The sequence below is a fragment of the Acomys russatus genome, chromosome 4, assembly GCF_903995435.1.
Source record: "Acomys russatus chromosome 4, mAcoRus1.1, whole genome shotgun sequence".
NCBI lineage: Eukaryota > Metazoa > Chordata > Mammalia > Rodentia > Muridae > Acomys > Acomys russatus.
The window spans coordinates 32,337,130-32,363,145 of record NC_067140.1 but is presented as its reverse complement, the minus strand read 5'-3'; the positions used below and the strand labels follow the sequence as shown (position 1 = coordinate 32,363,145).

The window sequence follows — 26,016 nt, the reverse complement described above, 5'->3', positions numbered from 1 at the left end:
TGCTAGACGCCCTTGCCCTTAGGGACTGGGCCAGAAGGACACACAGACACATGCAAATGTCCATAGGGATGAAAAGTAGATAGAGGGTGGGTGTAGGGATGTAATAACCGAAGATCCCCAGGGCTGCAAACCTTTCCACTTTTGGGGAGGGCCTAAATTTCCCCCGCACCCTAACCCTTCTGCTTTCAACAAACTCTGCACCACCATTTCTGGGTCCCACAGTTAACAACCCTGCCTCTACCCTCTCTCTACCCGCTCCTGAAAAAAGGGAAAGGCTCGGGAATGAGGAGAAGGCTGGACACAGGCAGCCCGTACTGGCTCAGTACGTAAGAAGGCACAGAAAGCGAGGACTTCAGACTCCAGGGCTAAACCAGGGTTCCTCTCCCCAGATAAAGGATATTTTCCTTCTCCAAATGCATTTTCTGAAAGAGTAAAAGGGTCTCAAAGATCTGGACAGGCAGTGGAGGGGGAGCAAAAGCAGTGGGGGATTTTCTTCCTGCCTTTCACCTGGGGCCGTCTGTGGAGCGATAGCTCTGTAGAGGGAGAGGCAGAAGAGGCACGTTAGACTAAAAATAGCTTCATACTGTGTCCCTTCACCTACTCTTTTGTCTTTTGCTTAGTGTATCCCACCTTCTCCCAGCCAGGAAGCCCCTCCCTCTCCAAAAGCCTGACCTTTCACCATATTTGGGAGCGAGGTGACCTTAGAGAACAGAACTTGCTTTGAAGGGCTTGAATATGCTGAGTACAGGCTGCTTGGAGTTCCTGGGTCCCCAGTTCCCTCATCTCTCCCACCCAGGCTAGGCTTGGGACTGGAGTTCCAGGGCCCTAGGAGTACCCCGCGGAAGGCGTCGTGAGGCAGCGAGTCTTCGCTTTGCCTCGCCTCGCCTCAGCCAGACAACTGTTGCTGTCTCAAAGCCTCGGCTGGCTGGCTGTTGCTGCTGCCAGGCAGCTAGCAGCAGCCTAGAGCTGAGGCTGCTCACTTTGAGTCCTGCTGTGGGTGTGGGAAAAGGGGTCTCTCATTCCTGGGAGGGCGGGTGAAAACATTCCTCCCCCTTTTCTCCTCAATACGTGAAAATCAGCGGCTTTTTTTTTTTTTTTTCCATCTTTCTTCTCCTGTGTTGGGAGATTACATTCGCTGGAGGACAGTGGGAGCCCATTTCCCCCCCTCTGAACCCAGTTTGCCATTGTTGAGAGAGACTGGCAAAGGTGGAGGGGTAATCACTTTACTTATTAAACCTCTAATGCATAACCCATCAGTCACCTAGTGAGTTAGGGGCCTGATGGAAACTAAAAGGCACTTGCATCTGATGCCAACCCTAAAGGGCCTCTAGAAGAGTCAGCAGCCCCTGGGCCCAGTCTACTTTTCACTGGGGATTAGGTGAAGGGCTGCTGTGTGAAATATTAGGAAAGCTGCATTGATGACCTAGTGCCCTAAGCCAGCTAACTAATGTAGCTTCTGCCTGTCTTAAAAATCAAGACCAGTCATTTTCTCTGGGGTAGAAATGGGGCAAAGGAGCCACAGAGCCCCATCCTCTATCCCCCCCCCCCCCAGGTCTTTAATGAGAAGAGGCAAAGGACCCAAGCAAGGCTTAGTTGTCTCATTTTGAGCCCACTTTACATGCTGTGGTCTTCACTGCTCTGCCTCTCATCCCACCCCATTTCAAAAGTATCACGCCCACACACACATACCTTGTATTGTCCCCTTCGGTCTTCTGTTGATGACGTATGTTGCTTACTCTAAGTCACTCTGCTTTGCCATCTCAGGTTAGAGGCAAAAGCAAGGCCTGATTTCAATCGTACTTCCTGCAGGGACAGGTTATCTGAGGGACCTCTCAACAAGAAGACACTTGTGGTTGCCTCTGAAGAGGTCTCCTCTAGCACCAGTGCCAACCCCTGCCTTGGCAGCTCTTGACCCTGATGCCCTTTCCCCATCCATTAGCCTCCTGTGCATTGACTGCCTACAGTGTACCCCAGTGAGTGAACAACCTCATACATTCTTCCCAAGCAGCAGAGTAACTCTGCCCATCTTGTTACCTTTTAGGTGGTCAAGCCTGTCCTGATATTGAGTGGTGGCAGTCTCTGAGGTCGTAGAAGCTCACAAGCCTGGGTGAAGGATCTCAGGAGTTCCAGGTGAGTGGAGAGATGCCAACCTGTGCGTGGCCTTGCCCGGGAAGCCTCAAGGCTTCCACGTATAGTCCGTGTGTGCCAAGGAGAGGGCAGCAACTAGGAGTCCAGCATTGGAGACAGTCCTCAAAGAAATGCATCTACCATAGATGTTAAGTGAAAGATGACACCAAGAAGGCAAACCCACTATGGGCCTGTCCCAGAAGCAGGACATGGCTGTGTTTGGAAGCTCCCACAACCCCCAGTTCTGAGGGACAATAAATAGCCATATTCAATGAGGCCTACAATTCTATCTTCTCCATTCCCTAAACTGTTTCTGCTCACCTAAGGGAAGAAGGAGCCCTGAGCCCTTTGCTGTGGTCAGTTTCCTCAGACACCAATATGCGAAGTGACATATCGTGGGAGCTCAGCTAAGAATGGATAGAAAAACTTTTAGGCTAATGATTTTTTTTTGGTGGGGGGGGGTGGTAGGGACGGAGAAGGCAACTTTACTTTTGCTATTACCCAGAAAATCCCTTTGCTTTTGGGCTTTTGCTTGGCTGGCTTTCTGGGTTTCAGAGTTGTACTTTCATTCCTACTAGGGGATTCAGTTCAAAGCTTGAAAAGACTGGTAGTCTGGGCTGCTAGGATTTCAAGGAAAGGAAAAGTGGACCTCCCAAGCTAATCCTTGAGTGTCATGTGAGCCCAACTAGGGAGCTGCCTTAAATCTTAGAGGGAGGCAGAAATAAGAGAAGCACGTTACATTGAAGGAAACCTTCAGAATGTTAAGCCACATACATATGCTGTATTAATTCAGTAGTCACAAGGTTAAAAAAAAATTTTTTTTTAATAATTTGAGACTGGAACTCAAACAAAAAGTAAATAGACTGGAATCCTCTATAAATCCCACCATGTAAAGTGAGGGTAAAGCCCTCAGATTGTTGTCTAGGCCTAACTTCTTTTGGATCCCCCCTTTAAAGATAAGGATCTGAGGCTCCCAGAATCTAACCATTGGGACATAGGTTATGTTAATCCTATGATGTTAAGAGCAGCCCACTTTCCTCCTTAACTGATACCCCAGCTGCCCTTTGAGGATGGCTAAGAATGTAGTACTAATGAGAGATGGTTTTCTTGCCTGTGTGTTAATCTGTTTTGATGATTTTGGAAGAATCCAGTGATGGGTTAAAAGTCATACTTCAGTATGTGGTATGTAAAAGCTGGAAGGTTTCCTATAATTTAAAGATGCACACCAGTCTCTCCAGTGTATAAATCAAGAAATAAGTGGTTTATATAGTTTTACTAGGACGCACAACTGGGGCTCTAACTGGCATTGTCTGCTCTGGGTTCATTTATGACACTAAATATTGTCTATCACTACCAAGCCATTGAGATTATTCATAAGTGTAATGCAGGATGTCATAACAGATTCCCTTCCCCAAATGCCTTTGTATTTAGGATGTAAGGTTTCAAGAAAGTGTTTATAGCAAGTCTCTTTAGCTAGGAACATCCTGGGGGCATTGATAGAAGGTTAGGCACTGCCTTATTTAGTCCCTGAGATGTTTATCATACTATCCTCAGGTTCAGAGCAAATCTCAGCACGAGAAAGTTGCTGTGTCATGGAATCCCAGCATTGGTCATTTTCAAAGCCTCTGCCAGCAGGAAAGAACTTGATGAGGCAAAAGGCCCTCTTCCTTACTTAGGAGCACAGTACCTTGGTATTAAGATCCCATTTGAGCTCTCCTGGGAGCCTTCTCACCAATGGGAGATATGTAGGATTCTTTTCCTTTTTTTCTTTTCTTCTTTTTTCCCCTCTTCCTCTTTTTTATTTTTTCAGTTAATTCTGAAGACCACCTGCTAATGGGATAGCTATTTGACATAGTCAGTTTGAAACTGTACTTTTAGCACTTCTCCAAGGTCTGATTTCACTATGTCTGCCTCATGCATTTTTACCAGAAACATCCATTTCAATGCCATGTTGATTATATCCTCAGAATATGGGAACAGCAGCTATGATGGGTGTGCTACCTCAGATCCATTCTTGTAGTGGCCATTTCTATGGGCTTCCCCACCATTTTTTTCTTTCAGATTCACTTACTGACAGCTTCTAACTAGAAAATAAGATTCATTTCTGTACTCAGAAAGAGAGGGGGGGCGATTAAAAATGAGATAAAGATGAAAATAGCTTTGTAAATACTTAATCATACTCGAGCTTGTGCAGGTTATGAATCAAGTACGTCCCTTTCAGGCCTCAATTTCTCCACCTGCAAATGAGATACTTTGGAGCTCACACCCCCCTCTCACCTATGCACTAATTCCCCTGATGTTGACTATGGAGTTAACAAAGCTGCATTGACCCTACAGTGTGTATCAGGTCTTCTTCTACGGCAATGAAGGTATAAATACATTATTCTTCCTTTAATAATCTGATGAATTCAATAGACTCTGCTTTCCTGAAAAGAAAATTATAAACATTTTATAAATGTTTCAGGAATTTCAATATGCCTCTGGTCTCCATGGGGCCCATGTTTGTCTGGTTTTCTCAAGGCTTCATTGGATGGTATTAAGATTTGAGTTTAGGGTACATGATCAAATCTTGATTTTTTTTTTTAGCTCCTTTAGCCATACCGTTTCTCTCTCTGACCCTTCATCCCATCCCCACGCCACCCCTCACCCCGCCACTCCCGTGACATATAGCATATGTCTGTGGTTTAACAATCTGAAGGTCTCCTTCAGTCCTTTCTTTTTGGAGAACAAGTATTTGGAACTCAATAGTGCATGCGCTTAGAACAAATGCAGCCCTGGCTTGCTAGCCAGTAACTAAGAAGCAAAGTGGATGTGGGACAAGAGAGAGGCTGATGAGAGGTCTGATATCAAAACCAGGTTCACCGTGGGATTTTTAAAGAGATAATCCATAAAGGCAGTGTTCTTGACAGAGTTTCGGGGTTGGTGAAGAAAAGACAAGTCTGTATGAAGTTATGCAGTGAGCCACAGCATTAGAGTTTGCAGCAATGACAGATCTCCTCAGTGGCTTTTTTGTTTTTGTTTTTTGGCTTTGGGAGGAGGGGCACTAGGCAAAGTCATAGCTAGCCAGGACTTCTCAAAGAACTCTTTAAAGGAGAGACCAGGCCTGTGGGGTTGGTGGACTGACAGCTTCCAGATAACACAGAAAAGGCCTTTACGGCAGACAGTTCTACTAATGTCTCAAAGAAAAAGAAAACAGGTGTTACTGGGAAGAGGCTTGCTTGCTTGTTTGTTTGTAGTGCTAAGAATGCAGTCCTGGCCCTTCTGTGTGCTAGCTAAGTGTTCTACCACTAAGACACACCCGAGCCTGAACATAGGCATGGTAAAGGAGCAGCCTCACATGGAAAGACCAGAAGACAAAGGTTTCAGACAAGTGCTAGTATTTAAAAGATTTTATTTTTCAACTCTGTATTTGGTGCTTTCTGAATTCTGTATGAGGAAGGCCAGGGGTCATTTACTGATTCTAGTATTGATCAGATGTTGATGCATCTATGTTTGGGAGGGAGGAGGAGAAGGGGGAGGAGAAGGTAGATGTTGTTATGTTAGACCTTGACTAGCCAGTGGGAGCCACTACTGGAAGGTGACGGTGGGTGTGGAATGGCCCATCTTTGAAAAGGCCAGAGGAGCATCATAAAACTTTTGTGTCAGATTGCTAGAAGGTAGGGTGAAGTCTACGAATTTCTACTTAAGCAAGAAAACAACGGGTTTAAGTTAAAGTGTAAGAATTCATAAGAAGAAAAAAAAAAAAAAAAAAAAAGAATTCATAAGAAGATGAACTGCTTGTTTTCATTTCCTCAGTTTCTCCATTTGTAAAATGGAGATCATAATAGCACCTTCTGCTATCACATGATGGTGAACATTAATACGCATGTCAACTGCTCTCTATGTAGGGCTCAGTACATGGCAGCTATTGCTGTTCTTGTTACTATTATTATGGTTGTTTCCCCTCCCCCCCAATTGACACACATAGCAATGACATAAAGGCTTAGCCCATAGACTCAGAGGCCATGGGACCACAGCTATCCCCAGAGTGATAGAAAAAAAAAATAATAATCTTTTTAAGAGGCATCTGTCCATTTGCTCCATAGCCTGCCAGTGCCCAGGATTATCCAGGCTACGAGCAAGTCAGAGGGCTTGTGGGAAAATCTCTTCCTCTCCTTCATATGCTCCCATGTAGACTGTTGCTTTCCAGTTGCCCCGCCCCCCACCTTTTAATACTACAGCTTCCTGTTATTTTTTTTTTTTAATGACAGATTTTAATCACAATTGTCTTTGCAAACCCATATTTCACCTTTAAACAGGCAAACAAAAACACCTCTTGATCAGGTGAAGCCAGTTTCTATCCCCCCCCTCATTCACAGCCAGGTGATAGTCGCTAACAGAGTTTGGACAATTTCCAGCAAGGATTAACAGAAGTCGTGCTTTTGAGAGGATGTATTTTCCTTCCTTCCATGATTGGTTGGTTGTCTCTGTTTCCTTATTCTAAATTCATTTTTCAGAGTCTCAGAAATCTTTGTGTCTTCTACGATCATCTCATTGCCCCATCTTCATTTTCTTCGTGTTGATTCATGCATAACTTGTCCTCCTTGCTTTTTTTTTTTTTTTTTTTTTTTTAACATATTGGCTGTAAGAATTAGTCTTGACTATAGAAAGAATAGGACGTAGTCTCTACATTTTCTGGGTAATGTTAGAAAACTAATGGCGAAGTCCACCATTTGTAACACAAATCTGTCGAGTACAGCAAAGACATTCCGAAGACAAGAAAGAGATGCTTGGGGGTTTGGGGCCTTGAGGATGTTTTTTCCTTCTTCCTTTTAGTTTGCAAACAAACTGGCAACTTCTCTATAGACGTTGCCATATTATCACTTTTTTACATTTAAAACCAGATCCCACCCTCACTGCTTCTATTCAACCATTTTTTTTTCAATACATCAAAAACAGAAGTTCTGGGACATGTCAAGCACAGCCTAAGGAGTGGTTCTGTTGTCTCTTTGCATCTTCTGGAAGAGGAGGAAGTAGGCAGTAGTTGACGGAAGCAGGGAGGACATCTCATCGTCAAGAGCAATGAGCTTTGAAGATCCAGCTAAATACTGCCCTGGTCCACCCCATGTCATGAAGTACTTTCATCTCTGGTTTACTGTCCTCACCTGTAAAACACAGATATTGAAGGTACTTATTTCATGAAATTGCCAGAAGGATGAAATGTCAGTAATCATAGTCTGGACCTTTCTCCTGCAATATGGCATCAGCTAATACGGTCTCTTAATATTGTTGAGACAGGTCCCCCCCAGACCCAGATCTGTATAAGGAAGGTCCTGGAGTGGTTGGGTGAGGAGTGAGCCAGCAGAAAAGTAATTGGGAAGTCATTAGATGTCATGGGAGAGAAGACACCTGGTCCCTATCAGTGTCTGGACTGGACCAGGCTTTCCCAGGTGTTGTGCATTGGGCCATGCTGCCTAAATGATGACAGCGTCTAGGCATTTTGTCTGGAGCTTCTTGGCCTCTGTCTCATAGACTCTGGTTAGTTCATTCACAGTGACATAGTCCACGCTGTATGCTTGGTGTCTTGTCTGGCAGGTTGTCTAAGTTAACCCTGTAAAAGAATCATGATCTTCATGGGCAATTCATCTTTAAAATCCAGATTTGAAGAGTGTTCTAAGAGTAAAATGAATAAAAGCTGGAGATGCGGCTTAGTGACATGTGGAAGACCTGAGTTTAATCCCAAGAGAGAGAGAGAGAGAGAGAGAGAGAGAGAGAGAGAGAGAGAGAGAGAGAGAGAGAGACTGACTGCTTCTCTGGCCTTAAGTGAAAAAATAAAAGGCTCTGTGACCCCAGCAATCGGGTGGCAGAAGCAGTGGGCTTCTGAGTTAGAGGCTAGCCTTAGCTATATAGTGAGCCTTTATTTTGTTTTAACGTTGGGGGACCTCTTTTGTTTTTCAAAAAGTAATTCAGCATATATTTCACGGTGGGGGGAATGATTTTTTTTTTTTCATTAAGAAGGTTTCTTTCTTCTTTGATGGGAGTTAACAAGAGCAACTGGGCCAGGGATAAGAAATACAAGGCAGAAAGCCTATGTAATACAGGAAGATTCCAGGAACCAAAACAGAATCATCTGAAAAATCCTGCCATTGTCTGCTAAGCAAGGGTCAGTAAGTGAATTAACCTCCTGTACATTTAAACTCCACTGTAGGTTCCTGCCTCCTTTGAACACTAACACCATACTCAATGAGGTACTATTTAAATAAGAAAGGAAAACTATTTCCAGCCAGTAAATGACTTTATGTTTAGTTTATAAATTAGTAAGAAAATGTATATGTAGGTGACACAGCACAGAAACTATCATTTATAATAAAACTCTAAAAAGAAAGAAAAACAATTATATGTAGGGTTTTCTGAATTTAAATCTGATGCATCGTGTTTGTAAAACAAAGGTTTAAGAAAACATTTAAAGCTGTCATAAAAATGAGTGCCCAGTCTAGTATCGAAAGCTAAAACCAAAACAGAACCCTTCAAGAGTGGGGCGTGGTGGCGCACGCCTTTAATCCCAGCACTCAAGAGGCAGAGGCCTGTGGATCACTGTGAGTTCCAGGCCAGCCTGGTCTACAAAGCAAGTCCAGGACAGCCAAGGCTACACAGAGAAACCTTGTCTCTAAAAAAAAAAAAAAAGAACAACAACAACAACAAAAATAAATAAAAACCCTTCAAATCATAGATGTGTCCTCCCAAAATTACCCCTCGGGTAGTTTGTAGGAAGGAAAAAAATCAGTTCTACACAGGAAATAGCTGCACTGAAATGTGAGGGGTCAGGACACCAGTACCTGCCATACCAAACAGCAAGCAAAGAAAAATAAATAAATAAACAGGCTCATTGTTTTTTTAAAGGATTTGCTATTAGCATTGCGTTTGTTTGTTTGTTTGTTTGTTTGTTTGTATACTTTAAAATTCTGGAAGGAAGGAAATCCCTCAAGAGTGTCATTGATTTTTATTTTCAATTTAGAATCTTGTTTTTTAGTGAAATGCCTCTTAACTAATTTGAGGTTTAAAAGGAAATTTTCTTTCTTTGCTTCTTCTTCTTCCTCCTTTTCTTCTACTTTGGTGTCTGTTTTCTGCATTGCCAACTTGTTCAATGTTAAAGATAATTTAGTAAAAGTTATGTTTCAATCAAAGCTCAAGTATCTAATAAGATATTTATTTATGGCTGTAAAATATTAACTTTTAAATTGATCCAAAGGAAATAAAACTTTCTACAGTTACATAAAAATTTATTTGTGTGCTTGTTTGAGGAAAATGTGCCATTTTTTACTGTTTATATTTATTCTTCAATTTGAAGAGAAGAAATATAGATTTTGATCATAATATTTTTCCTAAATAAAATCTTAAACTGAGAGGATACTTTAACATCATAATTTTAAATTTTATGGTTTTTTTTCTCTAAGCTTATTTTATTTCTATAGATTATAAGTCTGTAAATTTCTTCCTTTGCTTGTTTTTTTTTTTTTTTTTTTTTTTTTTTTTTTCTTTTTTTTTTTTTGGTGTTTGTTTCTGCATTGCCAAATGGTTCAATACTAAAGATAATTTAGTAAAATTCATGTTTCAACCAAGGCTCAAATATATAATAAGTTTATAAATTAATATAATTTAATAAAACAATATTAATTATAATAAAATTTAAACTATTTTTTAGAAAAAAATCTAAGTCTTAGAACTTTTCCCAATTAATTTTTCCCAACTTCTTGTGAATTGTTCATTATTTTTATTCCTTTAATGTCTTAAACCACCTGTTGCCCTGAAAAGTCTTTTCTGCTGTGGAAGAGAGAAAATGAAAGGAAGTGAATTAGGAGACGGAATTCATTGTACAATTTGCTCCATCTTTCATACTGTCAGTTCTGAGCAGACAGGCGCGAGCAGAGTCATTACCTTTCTATCCCTGAGTCTGTCCCCATCTTTCTGTTGGCTGTTTGTATGTACCCCACTGGGAAAACAGTGGCTTCTAAAAACAAAACAAAACAAAAAAACAATGGCTTCTAGAGATTTTTTTTTTTCCTTTCAAATGGAAGTGTTATGACAGAGAAGGAAGTCAGCTCCTATTTATTCTTCCTCTTCAAGGTTCTGGGACTTTCCTTCTTTCTTCCTTTTTTTAATGCTGTGTACTGATGTGCATTTACTGAGAATAGAATAAGGAGGCAGGGGTCGTGGAAAATTCTACAAGATTGGAGGGAAAGTACATCATCAGCCAGGAACAAGTTAAAGCCAAGAAAGCAAAATAAAGGTATACTTCAACATCTTGGTCAATAACATGATGGAAACCCTGAAATTGTGCAATCAAGATGGACCTGTATGTTGTTGATTTCAGAATGACTGTTTTGTTTATGCACAAGTATACAACTATGCAGGTGCACTCTCTGGTTCTCTCTGTGTCTCTGTGTCTCTGTCTGTCTGTCTCTCTCTCTCTCTCTCTCTCACACACACACACACACACACACACACACACACACATATACACACACACAAAGATCCAAGCTCACATTTGTCATCTAGAAAATGGGATTTAGCCTTCATAGTTTCATATTTGGGGAAATTCAGTGTAAACATGGAGTTGCTTGCTGGTGCAGGGTGAATTAGAAGATAAAAATTCTAAATTTTACTTAAAATCAAAGTAGAGACCTGACACATAGACACATACATAACTAAACATTAGCCATACTTTTGACATGAGGTAGTCTTTTTTTTTTTTTTTTTTTTTTCCAATTAAATTACCCTCAAATCTGATGTAATCCCTAGAACCTTTTTGATTCTTTAAAAACCTTTGTTAGGGCCAGGTGTGGTCGTTCACGCCTGTAATCCTAGCACTCAGAAGGCAGAGGCAGGTGGATCTCTGTGAGTTTGAGGCCAGCCTAGTCTACAAAGTGAGTCCAGGACAGCCAAGGCTATACAGAGAAACCCTGTCTCAAAAAATAAAAAAGGAAAAAAGGAAAACAAAAACAAAACAACCTTTGCTATAGTATTGTATAATTGTATCTAACAACACTAATCCAAAACACTTTTAAATAAAATTTTAATCTCATCTTAAATATAGGAGAATTCAAACTATAGACTAGGAGAAGTCCTGTCTAGAATGTTTCAGTATTGATATCCTGCTTTAAAAAAATGCATTGTTAAATTCCTAAATCTTTTTAAAAGAGAAAGAAATCGATTTTCTCTTTGCAGAATACCCCGAGATCATCAGGAGATCAGTCAGTGACACAATTCTATCATCAACTTTGATTATTATTTACTGATGACTTTGTTATTAAAATGAGAAAACTGAGGGGAAAAAAAAAGAGAAATGCCAGAACAATCTTAAAAACAAAAATCTAAACTGATAAAAGAAGAGAATCTGACCAGAATGACTGAAATTTAGAGGGTCATTTGAGGCAGATCTTAACGTCGGTAACCATGCACAGAAATATTTAAACTGATATATCAAATTTATTTTTAAAACCCATTATTGTTAAATTTGTTACTTTTTTTTTTTTTTTTTTTTGGTTGGGGGTAAATGTTCAAACTAATACTCCTTGAAATACATGCCCCACTTGCCCTTTTCTCCCTCCCTCCCGTCCTCCCTCCCTACCTCTCCCTCTCTCTTTCTTTCTAATTTAGGGACAAGTATAAGAGGAGAAAGGTCAATGCATTCTGCCTGATAATTAAAGACGTTCTGAGTCATAAAGATAGTTAACTTTTAAAAATCTTAATTACTCTATAATCACACAATTCTTGAAAAAATAGTAATCATTTTTTAACGTCCTGAATTTTAAAAATTGCATCTTTAGGAAAGGTTCTTCTCTTAGGAAACAAAATGCTAGCAATTTCTACCAAAAAAAAAAAAAAAAAAAAAAATCTAAGAACTCAATGCTAGAAAATATGTATTCGGTTTTAGCAGAAGCAGTTAACAGAGTAAAAAAAAAGCCTCTTTAAATGATAATACATATCTCCTGAGAAAATGGGAATCTTAAAAATAATTCTTTTGAAATTTTTTAGCAAAAATATATGAATCATTTTGGTTTTCTTTTTCTTCCTTCCTTCTTTCCTTTTTTCCTTCTTCCTTTCTTTGTTTGTTTTTGTTTTTGTTTGTTTGTTTGTTTGTTTGTTTTTCTAGACAGGGCTTTACTGTGTATCCTTCAAGCTATAGACCAGGCTGGCCTCAAACTCACAGAGATCTGCCTGCCTTTGCCTCCCCAGTGCTGGGATCAAAGGTGTGTGCCACCACCACACCTGGTTCATTTTATTTTTCATTGTATTGCTGTAATGGCATTGAACACAAAACCTCTGCTATGTGATCTGGTTACTTTGTTGGCTTGAGAGGTAGCACTGCCCATAGCTAACTAGGTGGTCCTCGCTGTCAAAAAACAAAACAAAACAACAACAACCAAACCCAAAAGCCAACAACAAAAAACCCCTCTGCTCTTTCTGTGTTTGCATTAAAAATAATGGTTCACCCAATGGAGTTCATTAGTCACTTGCTGTTCTTTCCAAATACTTTCGTTTTATCCAGAATTCCATAATTATCTTGTTCCCTATACTGCCCCAAATATCTGATCTAAATAGACTTTTTTTTTTCTTCCTTTTTTTTTTTTTTTTTTTTCTTATTTAAGAATTCTTTTCTTTGTCCAAGGCACGTATCTGTTACTTCAAACAAGCCAGCATTCCTTCTGAGGTCAGAGCTGTTTTATGGGGGCTACTGTAGCAGTTCCAATTTGCTGCTATTGTGATTCAGCTTCAGGCGAGAAGGCCTTGGTGGATTCGCAGAGCTCAACCAGCTTCTGGTGTAAATCAATGTGAATCTGGCCCTCACTCTGCAGACACCCTGGGTTTCTTTTCAGTTCCCTAATCCAGCAGAAGACTCACAGGGTTCTGTATCATGAGGTTTGTGGAGGTCTGTAATGGGTTCCACCCACATCAAGCTGAGGGTTCGGGCCTGTTGAGGAAGACCCATACCATGGACTTTATGAGACAGAGCACAGTGTGCCCGTATAGATGCTGCACCGGTTCACATACACTCGTCTGAGGGAAGGTCTCATTGATAGTTTTTGGGGGAAAAAAAAAAAAAAAAAAGCTGAATTTAGATCAGCTGGCTAGTAGCATGCTTTCATTGATTATCTCACCAAAACCAGCTGTCACATGCTTCCTCTTGCTGTAGCGATCCTGGCAGCCCTGTTGATTTGATCATTCATTTACCTGACAGGATGTCCTTGAGGGTGACGTTATAGGTACCACGAAGACAACTCACTTCTTGATGTTGATTGTTGGATTTGTGAGCCTGTGGCTTTCTCAAGTGATCTTCAGCCACAAGATTAATTTATTTAAAATTAATATTCACTAGTTCCTCATTAAAAATAGACCCCCCCAAAAAAAAGATAATTCCAAGTGGGGAGTGACCAAGAAAGGCTTGTTAGCATGTAGATACTCATTTGAATAAACAAGTTTGAAATAATGTACTCTCCTAGATTGGCACCTTCCTATATGTCTTTCTCCGGCAAGAAAACACCCACAGAACATTAGAACGCACATAGACAAGTGAGGGGAGGGAGAGGGGGAGAGGAAGAGAGAGTCCCCACTGCCCTGCTTGTGTGGTCCTCAAGTTAGTCTGAAGAATAAATCAATTCTTTACTCATTTTGTACATGGTCATTGGTCAGAAACTACTAAAAGCCTTCTAGGAATGATAGAGGCCCTCAAAACCGTCTAGCCCATAGTCCTTCTTTTCTACTGGGAAAAACTGAGAGAGTATGAGTGGCCCATCTTGCCTGGAGTCCACAGGAAGTCAGTGCATGTATGACTAGTCTGGGATAAGAACCGTCTGGCTTACTGAGAACTGACCATAAGCAGGCTTGAGATGGGGCGTTGAGCTCCCGGATGGAGTAAATGCAAACAAGTAGTAGCAGGAGGGCAGAGAGAAGGGAGAGAGGAGGAAAAACAGACGCTGCTGTTTTCTGGTGAGGGCGTTTTCCTAAAACAGGCTTATCAGGGACTCAATTTCTGTCACTCTTGTCCCTAGGCTACCCAATTGGGTGGATCCATCTAACTTGTTGTCATTTCCACCACCGAGTCCCACAAAGGAAACATATTTTAGGGATCTCTTGCCTGCAAGAGTTCAGATTTTAAACAGACGCCATCTCTTTCCAGTATAACCCAATACACATGTGTGTTTATTTGCGTGTGGGTGCTTATGCCACTGTGTGAGTGTAAATGTCAGAGGATAATCCATGGGAGTTGGTTCTCTCTACCCAGTAGGTTCTGGGCTGTAGGACTCAGGTTGTCAAGCTTGGAGACAGGGGCTTTTACCTGCCAAGTCACCCCTCTGGTACCACAGCAATCGTATATGTACCCAGTGACCCAGAGTACATGAGATAGCAACAATGAAAGTCCCACATCAGGTCTGTAATGTCCATTTACTTTCCACTTTCGAGGGCATATTTAAATCAAAACATACTTAAATGGCTATAAGTTCAAGGCAAAGCAAATCGGGTAACAGCTAGAGGTCAAAGCAAGCATTGTGGTGCCAAAGGAAGCTGGTGCTGGTGGGAGCTCAACGGGGCGGAGAACGTTGTGAGCCCATCTCGTGCCGTGACTGGGATTTTGATAGAAAGATACTGAGCACCGGCGTGTCTGGCTGTTGAAACTCCACAGTAATCTGAGTGCTGGGTGCACGGTGTATACTGGAAATGTTGAGGGCTATTGTTATGGAAACACTAGGTGATGAGAGTGAAACAGCAACGGAGGGAAACCAAGAGGTGCCAGATTGCAGAGAAAGCAGAATACTAAGCAAAGGACATTGTGTTAACTTTGAGGGGCCATGGAGAGCCACCAAGGGCCTCTGACCAGGAGAATTGAACTCTAGTGACAGTATTGTAGAGGTGTTTCCAGACTGGGTCTCATGCAGAGTCAGAGCTGTATTCAAACTGACTATAGACTCAAGGATGATCTGATGTTGCTGGGTCCTGGGGTTACAGGCCTGGGGTTACCATGCCTAGTTTGTGCAGTGCTGGTGTCAAAGTCGGGGCTTCCTGCCTGCTATGCAAACACTCTACAAACTGAGCTGCAGCCCCCAGCCTTTAAAGAGGGATCTGGCACAGGCAAGAGAAAGAAGCAGAGAGTCTGCGGGTGACTCAAACCGGTCCTGGTCATTAAGGAAAGTTGTTGTCCCCCTTCTCCCTTCCTTTCCTGGACCTCCTCACATCTCCTCCTTCGTATGGCTTCAAGCGCAGTCAAGCCGAGTGACAAGGCTTTAGCATCTCTGGTAGGGTGGCTGGATTTCTATGAGGAACTATGTGTTAAGCTTCTCAGTAGAACTCTCGGTACCAGCTTGTCAAAACTCCCTAAAACTCAACAAAGTTCCTGGGTGCCTTGCTGTTGTGTGCACTGTGTGTGTCTCTCCTGGAGTGAAAAATGCCCATAGCTTGGCCTTAAAAATGTCTACACAATTTGTGTCTTATGCCTTCAGTGGGTTACTCTCAAGGCTTTTGAATTGTGTTCCCAGATGAAACAGCGTCACCTTCTCCCAAAGTGAGTCTTTTCATTTGGCCACCTGGGCCTGCCAAGTGTTAAGTACCGCCTTGTCCCAAGTGTATTAGATGTAGGCCACCTTAAGGATACTTTTTCCCTGTGTGCAGTGTGTGTGTGTGTGTGCATGCGTGTGCGTGCACAGGCGTGTACAGTGTGTGTGGGGGGAGGTTATTGTTCTTTGGGAGTCATCAACCTTGTTTATTTGAGGCAAGTTTTCTCACCTCATAACATTGGCTGGGCTGGCTGACCAGTGAGGCCCAGGTTTCTTCCAGTGTCTGTGTACCCAGCAATGAGATCACAAACATGTACCACCACACCCTACTTAAGAGCTGCTTTCAGTCTTGTTTTAGGTGCCCTTTCACTACCAAATTGATTAAAGTGAGGCTGGTTGGCTCACCCCTCCTGCATCCCCGATTCTATTTGCAGAAGTGCACGCTACAGTGTCTGTAAACGGTGGAAAACAGACCCTGCCATGATTTGATTCCATCCTGCAATCCTCTTCTTTTCAAGCCTTGTTTTCTTGTGAGTCCACATCTGCCTGTTTTCCACTTCTGCCCACACACTGGAAGCCACATCGCTGTACCTAAGCCCTCTCTTCCTCTCTGAATCCTCTTGACTCCATCCAACCTTTCTTGGCTCTGACGTCCTTGTATCGGCCTTCTGTGTCAGCGTAGTATAACTCCCTTCTCTGGGTGCAGACAAGACTCCATATAGTAGTCCCAGGTGGGTCAGTCAGTCAGTCATGCATACGTAGGAGGTAGAATTGTGATAGTAGATATACATACCAAGTCAGCCGAGCTGATGTTTAAGAAAGCAATTAAATGCCAGCATGTAGATGCCAAACTATACGCTTCAATGCTGCCTTTTATGGATAACTCTGCCACTGATTTCTTGTTACTTTAGACAATATCATAGTTTAGAGATTAAACAGTATCTTATTAGTTAAAATAGTACACGTAATATCACTGTTCAACCTACTATCCATCAGTTCATCCACTACTTTTTATATCAATGTAAACATTGTCTGCAATGGTGTTTATCTCATGGTAGTGATGGGTAGTTATTTCTGATGAAAGGACTGGATGCAATGCTTAAAAAACAAACAAACTAACTAACAAACAACAACAAACCACCCATGGACAAAAAAAATATACCCACAACCTTTTTCCAAATGATCTTCTGCAGTGCTTAGTTTCCTGGTAAGGAATGGCTACCTCCTGAGTAAAATATAGCTCGAATAGCCTACACGATCCTTCCCGTTGGTCTGTGTGTGTCTATTAATAACTCTGATTCCCCTGATTATGTAAGACAAAAGAAGTAATAGGTCCTGTCCAGCTCACCAATCTGCGACTCTTTTCTTTATATGGAAGTCATGTTATGATTTGTTGCTTTTAGTGACTGTGGGCTTAGAAAGAGTTTGTGGCCAGCTGTGGACTATAGGTGCAGCAGGGAAGAGGGGGACCCATGAGAATCTCAAGTTTGAGACGCTCTCACTTTGTAGGGTGGAGATATCCCTTGGCGGTGGAGAGGGCCTGGCTGGGCCTGTACAGAGTCCTAGGTTCTAGCTCCCATCACTGTAAAACAAACAAACAAACAAAAGAGTTTGTTGCATTTCTTGGTTCATATAAATAGATCAAGGGTTGAGTGGATGCTCATGGAGAGACACAGCCCCTCAAGATATTATTACTCTTACACGAAACAGAATTCTTTTTGTCCTGCTATTTTAACACACAAAAATATTACATTTACTATTACTTAAAATTGAAGAGGAAAATGGGTTGAGAATGTTTCTTAAAATATCCCTGCTAGCGTTCTGCAGGGATTTGGAAATGCTTTAACTGGTGGCAGTCAGTGTCATTCACCCCCCAACCCCAGGATTAGCTCTGGGCACTGACTTATTCCCTGCTATGTAAATTAAGAACGTCCTGGGCTCTTCCCCGACCTGCCTTTCTTCACTCAGCTTCCATTGTTATAGCAGCCAGTTTACCGGCCATATCTAGTACTGTTATTTTTATTTGTGCATTATCAAGTTTGTGTCATTTCCATTCTTGCCTATATCCATAATTCATAGTTATTGTCTAGGGCTCATTTTTTTCTACTGTATTATTTTACTGCATCTTCTCCATTCTTCAGTTATTTCATTTCATTGTTTAACTGGCTACATTTCGTTGTAAACACATTTCTCTTCTAAAACAGCTCATTGGTCCTGTTTCAGCGAGCTCATTCATAGACGTGGCCTTTGCGTCTGCAAAGCTGAATGACTGCTCTTGGTCCAAACAGATTGAGAAAACCAAGTGGTTTCCTTTGCCTCTCAGCTTTGAGCATGACTGTGAAGAAGACTGCCTGTGTGATTATTTCTCGTGGTTGGACATCTATGTTTTCTGACTGAATACCTAAAAAGTTTTCTCCCCCCGCTGATGTTGTATTTTGAAGTTGTGAGCTTTATAATTTAATATTACCAGAACTCAGTTTTTGTTTGTCTCTTTTGTTTGTTTTGAGTTCAAGGCCAGCTGGGCTACACAGTTACACCTCCTCACCGTGTAGGGTGGGGCTGTAAGATTTTCTGAGCTGACTTAATTCTGTATACCTCATTTCAAATTGCTTATCTGTAAATGTAAATAACTATGCAAATCTCTTAGAGCTGCTGAAATTGTTTGTATGTATAGTACATAGAATCATGCCTGCTGCATAAGAAACACTACTTAAAGGTTGCTATTTTTAGGAAAAAATTTCTTCTGTGACTTCTTTTAAAACATTTCTACCTCATTTGTTGATTTTTGCTTCTCTGACACCTATGGTCGTATTATTATGTTGTTACTCATCTTTATCTTTCCTGTCTACTGGCTTATCCTTGATTTACTTTATTATCTTTGCCTTCTTCATATACATAATTCTTGTTTTAGTCTATAAGTCTGTGATGATAACCCCTTTACAGTGGGTTGACTCTGTACTCTTTGACATTTTTGTTAATTTTTGAAACGACACTGGGCATCCATTTGTTTCTTCAAATCCACTGGTGTTGTTGATTTTTCAATCTCACCCTGTCATTTTGTCATTTTATGAATTCGTGCCCTTGTTGGGCTATTCTTTAGTTAAATGCACATGTGAAACATTTTTCTTTCTCTTCTTGAATTATATCTATTTCCTGTTGCCTGGGAGGATGCATGTACGCATGCCGTTGCACACACATTGAAGTCAGCAGACCCTTCTTGATTCCCACCTTGTTAAGACAGGGTCTCTTTTGCTTCTATTGTGGCACTGCACACTCAGGCAAGCTGGCCTAAGAAGTTCCAGGTGATGGATGCTCTTGTCTCCTTCACATCTCAACATAGGAGTGCTGGGATTCTAGATGCACACTGCCACATCTCCAGTTGGTTTTTTGTTTGTTTTTTGTTTTGCTTTTGTTTTTTTTGTTTGTTTGTTTAATCTGGGCCCTGGGGATTGAACACAGGTTATCTGGCTTGGTGGCTAGCGCCTTTTACCCACTGAACCATCTCCATGGCCCTGAATTACATTCTAGTCTCTCTCTCTCCCTCTCTCTCTCTCTCTCTCTCTCTCTCTCTCTCTCTCTCTCTCTCTCTCTCTCCCTCTCTCTCTCTCTCTCTCTCTCTGTGTGTGTGTGTGTGTGTGTGTGTGTGTGTGTGTATGTGTTTTCTCTCATGATTATGTTTAGGTGGTTCTCTCTTACATCTTTGTATCTATTTTTTATTTTTAAAGTTTAATTATGTGTGTGTGTGTGTGTGTGCATGCACATGGTATGTGTGTGCCACAGCCCCATGTGTGTAGAGATCAGAGGACAGATCTCCAGAGTTGACTGTCTCCTTCCACCTTTGTGTGGGATCCAGGATTGGAACACAGATCTACAGGCCTGTGCTGCAAGCACCTTCACCAGCTGAGCCATTCTGCCAGCCAGCATGTACTTACTTTCACAGTGTTTGTGACCTCTGACCCCATCTTACAATATCATCTGACTTTTCCCCAAGGCTCTATAGTTAAAGGGCTGGATTTTGTTTCGTCTTTGGGACTAAGGGTGAGTGGATGGGGTTTTGCCTCTCTGGAGGTCTTTGTTAGAAATCTTACGTTCTGCCTTTCCTTTGGAGGATGTTTCTTATCATCCTGTGCCAGTGTGAACACCACTGACTTGATGGCAGCTATATCTCCTTTTGATGCACAGATAACATCTGGCTGAAGATCTATGCCCCTCTGCTAGACTCTGCCTCCTGGTACAGGTTTGTTCCTTCTCATGGAAGCTATTTCCAGATGTTTTACGTTGGGACAGGAAAAACAGATGCAATACCCTTGCAGTTTTCTTCCCACCAGGCTTGTAGTTTTCAGTGAGAATTCTTGGGGTGGGCTTGACTTCTCTCCAGAGCTCCTGAGGTGTGAGGAACAGTTGGGTTTGTGAGTGGGAGCTTTGCCGTTCTGCTGCTCAACTCTGTCACAGAACCGACTTCACTGCCGCCTTAGGAGCCGCTGGTTTGGCTGAACTGCTTTGCTTGTTAGTTACTGCTAGTGGACTCTGCTGTTACTTCACTCAGCATGGGGCAGGGGTTTCTGTGAGGCCTGCTCCTAGTGCTTCCTTGCGATTCTTGGTCTTCTTCTGGGCCTCCTTCATTTCCATCTGTTTTGCTGCAATCTCTCAGAATTGATGGCGGGAGGAGGGAGGGGGGAGTGGAGCACAACAGTACTATGTGAACACTTTTATAGTATTCTGTTTAGCTACAGAGATAGGTACAAACTCTACCTGGATGTGCATACACGTATGCCCTGCACAGGGCATCTGGTTTTGTTTTGTTTCTTTTCTGGCAGTGTTGGGAGGGAATGCTGCCCATTATGCTAGGCAAGTGCTCTACCATGGAGCGCCACTCACAGCTCCTGGTTTCCGTTTCCATGAGAGAGCATCTGTGAGAAGCTCTGTGTATAAAAACTCAAATTACAGAGGTTCTGAAAAAGCACACCCTGGACTATACTTTCCACAGTCAGGTCATCTGGCAGAACATTCCCAGTGTGGTCTTGGGAGGCAAAAATTGGTAGAAGGAGGAGGGGGAGAAGGAGGAGGAGAAGAAGAGAGAGAAAAGAAGGAAGAAGAAGAAGAAGAAGAAGAAGAAAGAGAAGAAGAAAGAAGGAAGAAAGAAGAAGAAAAAAAAGAAGAAGAAGAAGAAGAAGAAGAAGAAGAAGAAGAAGAAGAAGAAGAAGAAGCATTCAAGAGCTACAAAGCAGGGAATTGGTCTTGCATAGTGCCCAAGTGGGGACTCAGCCTCCTGCTATCTCCTGGGTGCCCCCAGCAGCACACAGCACACACAGCAGCACTCAGTACATTTCTGTTGACTGAATACACAAATGATTGCCTAACAAGCCTTAAGTAGCTTTATTTTGAAAGCTATTTACATGGGTTCTGTCACCCTGAGGGCAGTAGGGAAGGGTGGGAAGAAGTAGCTGTGGGCAATTTGAGTGAATGTCTGTAGACAGCTGGGTTGAGCTAATGGCGGAGGGTAGCCTGAGGCAGAGGTTGAGTCTGGAGGCTGGCAGGTGGTGGAGAGCCTTCACTCCTTGGCTGGGCCCTTGAGTTTGCTATGCTGCAAGACAGGTCTAAGCCTGGACAGGTTTCCTGTTAAAGGCAAGATGCCCATCAAAGACTTCAAGCATCTGGATGTGGGTTGTGCATGGCTTTGTGCCCACCCAGAAACACCCCTGGAATCATAGCATATCAAGATGGGCAGGAAGCTAGTTTAGTCAATTTAAGGACTGACTCACTTTAATGTATTTCTCTGAGACGCTTGTTTTCCTGGTAAAGAAAAAACATTAACATTTGCAGTATACGTTTGCTGTTAGCCACATTTTATTTCCTAATGTTATTGTTACTTTTGTTGTCCTTTTGAGACAAGGTCTCATACAGTCCAGGCTGACCTCAATTTGATATACAGCCAAAGTTAGCCTTTAACTCCTACCTAATCCTCCTCCTACCTTCCAAGCACACGTACTACTGACTTACATCTCCAACCCCAACTAAGCATTTTAGTCCACCTTTTTCTCCTCGCTTCCTCCCTCCCTCCCCTCCTTCTCTTCCCCCCTTCTCTTCCCCCTTTCTCCTACTTCCATTCTTCTTTCTCTCCCCCTTTCCCCTCCTCTCTCCCTCCCTCCTTCTTTCCTTTCTTAAGGATCAAACCTACAGCCTAACACATGCTTGGCAGGCTTTCTGCCACTGAACTACATGCAACCCCAGTTCCCCTCCAAGCATTTAGATGAGCTAACAGCTCACTACTGACAGCTTCATTTAGTCATCTGCCCCCTCCCCCACAGGCACTTCTGGCAGTGCCGAAGATTGGAACCCAGGGCTCTGTGAGTTCTAGGCAAGATCTCTACCACTGAGCCACAGCCCCAGGGCTCATGTGACTAATTCTTGACCCTTGTTTCCTCCCATTCTTCCTTTTGCTTGACCTACTTATAGCCAGGTCTGATAGAAACGGAAAGTTCATGGGTAATTTGAATTAAGTAAACCATGGGGTCTCCTGGGAGACCAGAAGGTAGTGTAGAATCAGGCTTATCCTTAGGGGAGATTCATTAATTAGTTTTCTAAGTTTTGTTGCTGGTTTTTGCTCTTTTTGGAGGGAGGGGGGAGTTGTGGTTTTAAATAGTTTCACTTTGTAGCTAGCTTCAACCTTCGATTCTCCTGTTTCAGTTTCTCAAGTTCTGGGATTACAGGCATGAAAAGTGGTACCTGGCCAGGCTCAGTGGCACACACCTGGAATCCCAGCACTCGGGAGGCAGAGGCAGGCAGATCTCCGTGAGTTCAAGGCTAGCCTTGTCTACAAAGCAACTTCCATGACATCCAAAGCTACACAGAGAAAGCCTGTCTCGAAAAACAAAGGAAGAAAAATGCTACACAAAACAATATAATTTTTAAGAGTAATTTTTAAAATGGAAATAAAAAAAAATTGGGTTGTTTTTTTTTGTTGTTGTTTGTTTTTTTTTGTTTTGTTTTGTTTTTTTATACTTAGTTCCAAAGCACTTTGCCCTGTTAGGGAGCTCCATTTGTTGTGGTTGTCAGTGTGTTACTTTGGGGCAAAAATCCTTCTGAGCCGAACTGGTGCACAAGAAGACGTGTATGTAACGGGCTTCTGGAGATTAACATATGAGCTCCTGCTCTGGAAGAAAGAGACTGTACATGACAGGTTGTACACGTGGAGCTGGAATGGTGATTTGTATTTTGGAATTCTGTGGATTGGCCTTTAAAAACCAAAAGCTTGGGCTGGAGAGATGGCTCAGCAGTTAAGAGCACTGACTATTCTTCCAGAGGTCATGAGTTCAATTCTTAGCAACCACATGGTGGCTCACAACCATCTATAATGTGATCTGATGCATACTGTATACATAATAAATAAATCTTAAAAAATAAAAATAAAAACCAAAAGCTTGGGCTGGAGATTAGAGCACTTGGCTAACACTCCCCTACTTTCTCTTGCGCACAGCACACACACACACGCATACACACATATAATGACTGTGAATTCAAACCCCAGCATTGGAAAAAAAATAAACCCAGGTAATGTAAATAAAAATAAAAAGCTTACTTTGCCTTTTTTTTGTTTGGTTTGGTTTGGTTTAATTTGGTTTGGTGTGGTGTGGTTGTTTGGTTGGTTTGAGGGCTTTTTGTTACATTTTGTTTGAGGCAAGGTATCTCTCTGTAGCCCTGGCTGTCCTGGAACTGACTCTATAGACCAGGCAGCTTCAAATTCAAAGATTCACTTGACTCTACCTCCCAAGGGCTAGGACTGAAACTGTGCACCATCATACCTGGCTGCCTACTTCATTCTTCCTCATTGAGGTATTTTGGAAGTAGAAGCCATCTGCATCCCAATTATTCTATATTATGTTTACAGACAGCTTGGACATGAGTTGGGGCTGAGGAGGCAGCTCGCACAGTTAGGCAGGCATGAGGGTATGAGTTCAACCCCAGCACCCATGCAAAACACTGCTCCCCCATGTTGGTAATACCAGAGATGGGGCAGCAGAGAGAGGCAGCTCTCCAAGGTCCCCAGGACCCAGTGAGAGGCCCTGCCCCTCCCCAATAAAAATAAAAATAGAGAGCCTTCACATGCATGTGCCCTCATACACTCCCACACATATAAGCATGTACACTCACATGTGCACACTCACACACTTATAAAAAATAGGAAAGGCTCTCAGGCTGTAGAGATGGCTCAGTGGTTAAAAGCACTGGATGCTCTTCCAAAAGACCAGGGTTCAATTCCCAGCATCCTCATAGTGGCTCACAACTGTCTAGAAATCCATTTCCTGGGGACCTGACACCCTAACACAGACCACCATGCAGGCAAAACACCAATGCACATAAAATAAAAATTAAGAAATTATTTTTAAAAATAGGAAAAGTTTTCATAAAATTTGATTCTACTGTCTCCTTTCTCATACAAATACCCTCAAAAAACAAAACAAAACAAAACAAAAACCTCAGCTCAATACATTTTTCTGCACTCATTCTTAACACAGTGATAAACTTGCATAAGAATTCAATCCAAATTTACCTTTTAAGAATGTTGATATATCCTATTAATAAAAAAAGACACACTATCAATGTATTTATTTTAATTTTCTAATTTTGTGGCTAGCACTTGAAAATTGTTATGCTATTTGAGAAATATTTTAAAAATATCAAATAACATGGAGCCTTTGTATTTAAAATTCATTATTATATAATATGAGCTTATTTTTAATTATACATTTTAATTACTTGTTTTATTTCATTAACTTCCACATATATCATATCTTATATGTATTGTACATGAAAAGAAATGTATTCATTTAAAATACACTATAATTCTGAATATTGAATAATTTCTTATTTCTCTTCTTTCAAATTATCAAGAGTTTATCATACTTAGGTAGATATTTATTTTGGCCTACAACGGTAACTTTGTGATGATCAAAATTCATCTGAACAAATAATTCTCATTTAAATTAGGTAGTCTTTATTTTGTAAAAGAGGACATTGTGAAAATACCATTAATGGGCTTATATGGGAAAAGACCCATTGTATTTAGTAACTATTGTTAGAATTTTGCTACTTTGTTGATGTCAGCCTATTTGAAAATGTGGGCTTTAGCTTGTTTTGTGTGTGTGTGTGTGTGTGTGTGTGTGTGTGATTTTTAATGTTCTCTTATTTTTTTTAAAGGCCCTCCAAAGTAAATTTGAAGGCAGCTACCATTGTTAGCACAATAATGGTGTCAAAACTGAAACACAAAATTGGGAAAATAGTTAAAGCTAAGGGTCCCATCATCATCTATTACTGGCACCGAACACAGAATTGTTCTAACAAGTTGGTCTGATGTAATGATTCTACAAGATCCTTAGTCCTTGGCTTTATATGAGCTCATGTTGCAAGAAAAAATTCAACTTCCTCATTTGGAATATAGTTATGTGAGCTGCTGCCTACCTTATATATGTAATTTTCAAAATGCCTAAAATTAAGGACTTTTCTAATAATGTCTTCTTGGATACAGTGGACTTCTTACAGTGATATGATTTTATATTTTTCTGTTTATATTAAGTCAGCTTACAGTTGTCTTTCTGTAACCACAACAAGCTCTTAATTCCTTTGCGATTCCTAGAGTTAGGTGTTTTTATGAAAATGTCGAGATTTGCCATCAGGAGCCTCTACATATGGAAAGCCCAGCTAGGACGAGTAATACATGGCCAAGTTTTATATGGTTGGAGGCAGTACCTTGTAACAGGAAAGCCGGTCTAGCTTAGAGGTGGGTATCTAGGCTCTTTGGAGGAAGAGGAAGTAAGTAGCCTTGTGAGCACTGGCCTGGCATCCCTTGATTCCTGTTACACTAGCTCTGTCTTAGGTGGTCCATGGAATAGAAATAGAATTTTAGTTACCAACAACCTATGTTGACTTCAGACAGCTTGCTAAATAGCTACATCCTGTTTCATCTTCTGAAACTATAGACCATAATAATGGTCAATTCGTATCATAATTGTTCTGAGACTGAATGGAATAGGGTATAGTGGATGACATAAGGCACTACATAAATATAAGGCACTTGCTATCGAAGGTAATGACCATGGGCTTTCCTGTATTAGAAAGCATGTACAAATGGTCAAGTGTCCTTTGGAGACTTTACGCTTGAAAGTACAACAACGAAATTACTCATAATGACTATGAACTATGAATTTAACTGGTTTAACGGCAAGGAAGTCCAGAGATTCCAAAGGAGGGTAATTGGCAACATGAAACCTCTAAGCAATGAACTATATTGCCAGAACATTCTAGAAGTACATAAGGGAAACACCTTATTTTCATTGTTATATTGAAGTACCTGAGACAATTA

General features: G+C 41.5%; 1 long non-coding RNA gene across 1 annotated transcript in view; it reads left to right on the top strand.

Annotated features, from left to right (window-relative positions):
- Nucleotides 1-4,349: 4,349 nt before the first annotated feature.
- Nucleotides 4,350-26,016, top strand: part of LOC127187922 (uncharacterized) — a 77,299-nt gene continuing 55,632 nt past the window's right edge. Inside the window, exon 1 of the long non-coding RNA XR_007830512.1 lies at nt 4,350-4,496. This is a non-coding gene — a long non-coding RNA (uncharacterized LOC127187922). The remainder of the gene's footprint in view (nt 4,497-26,016) is intronic.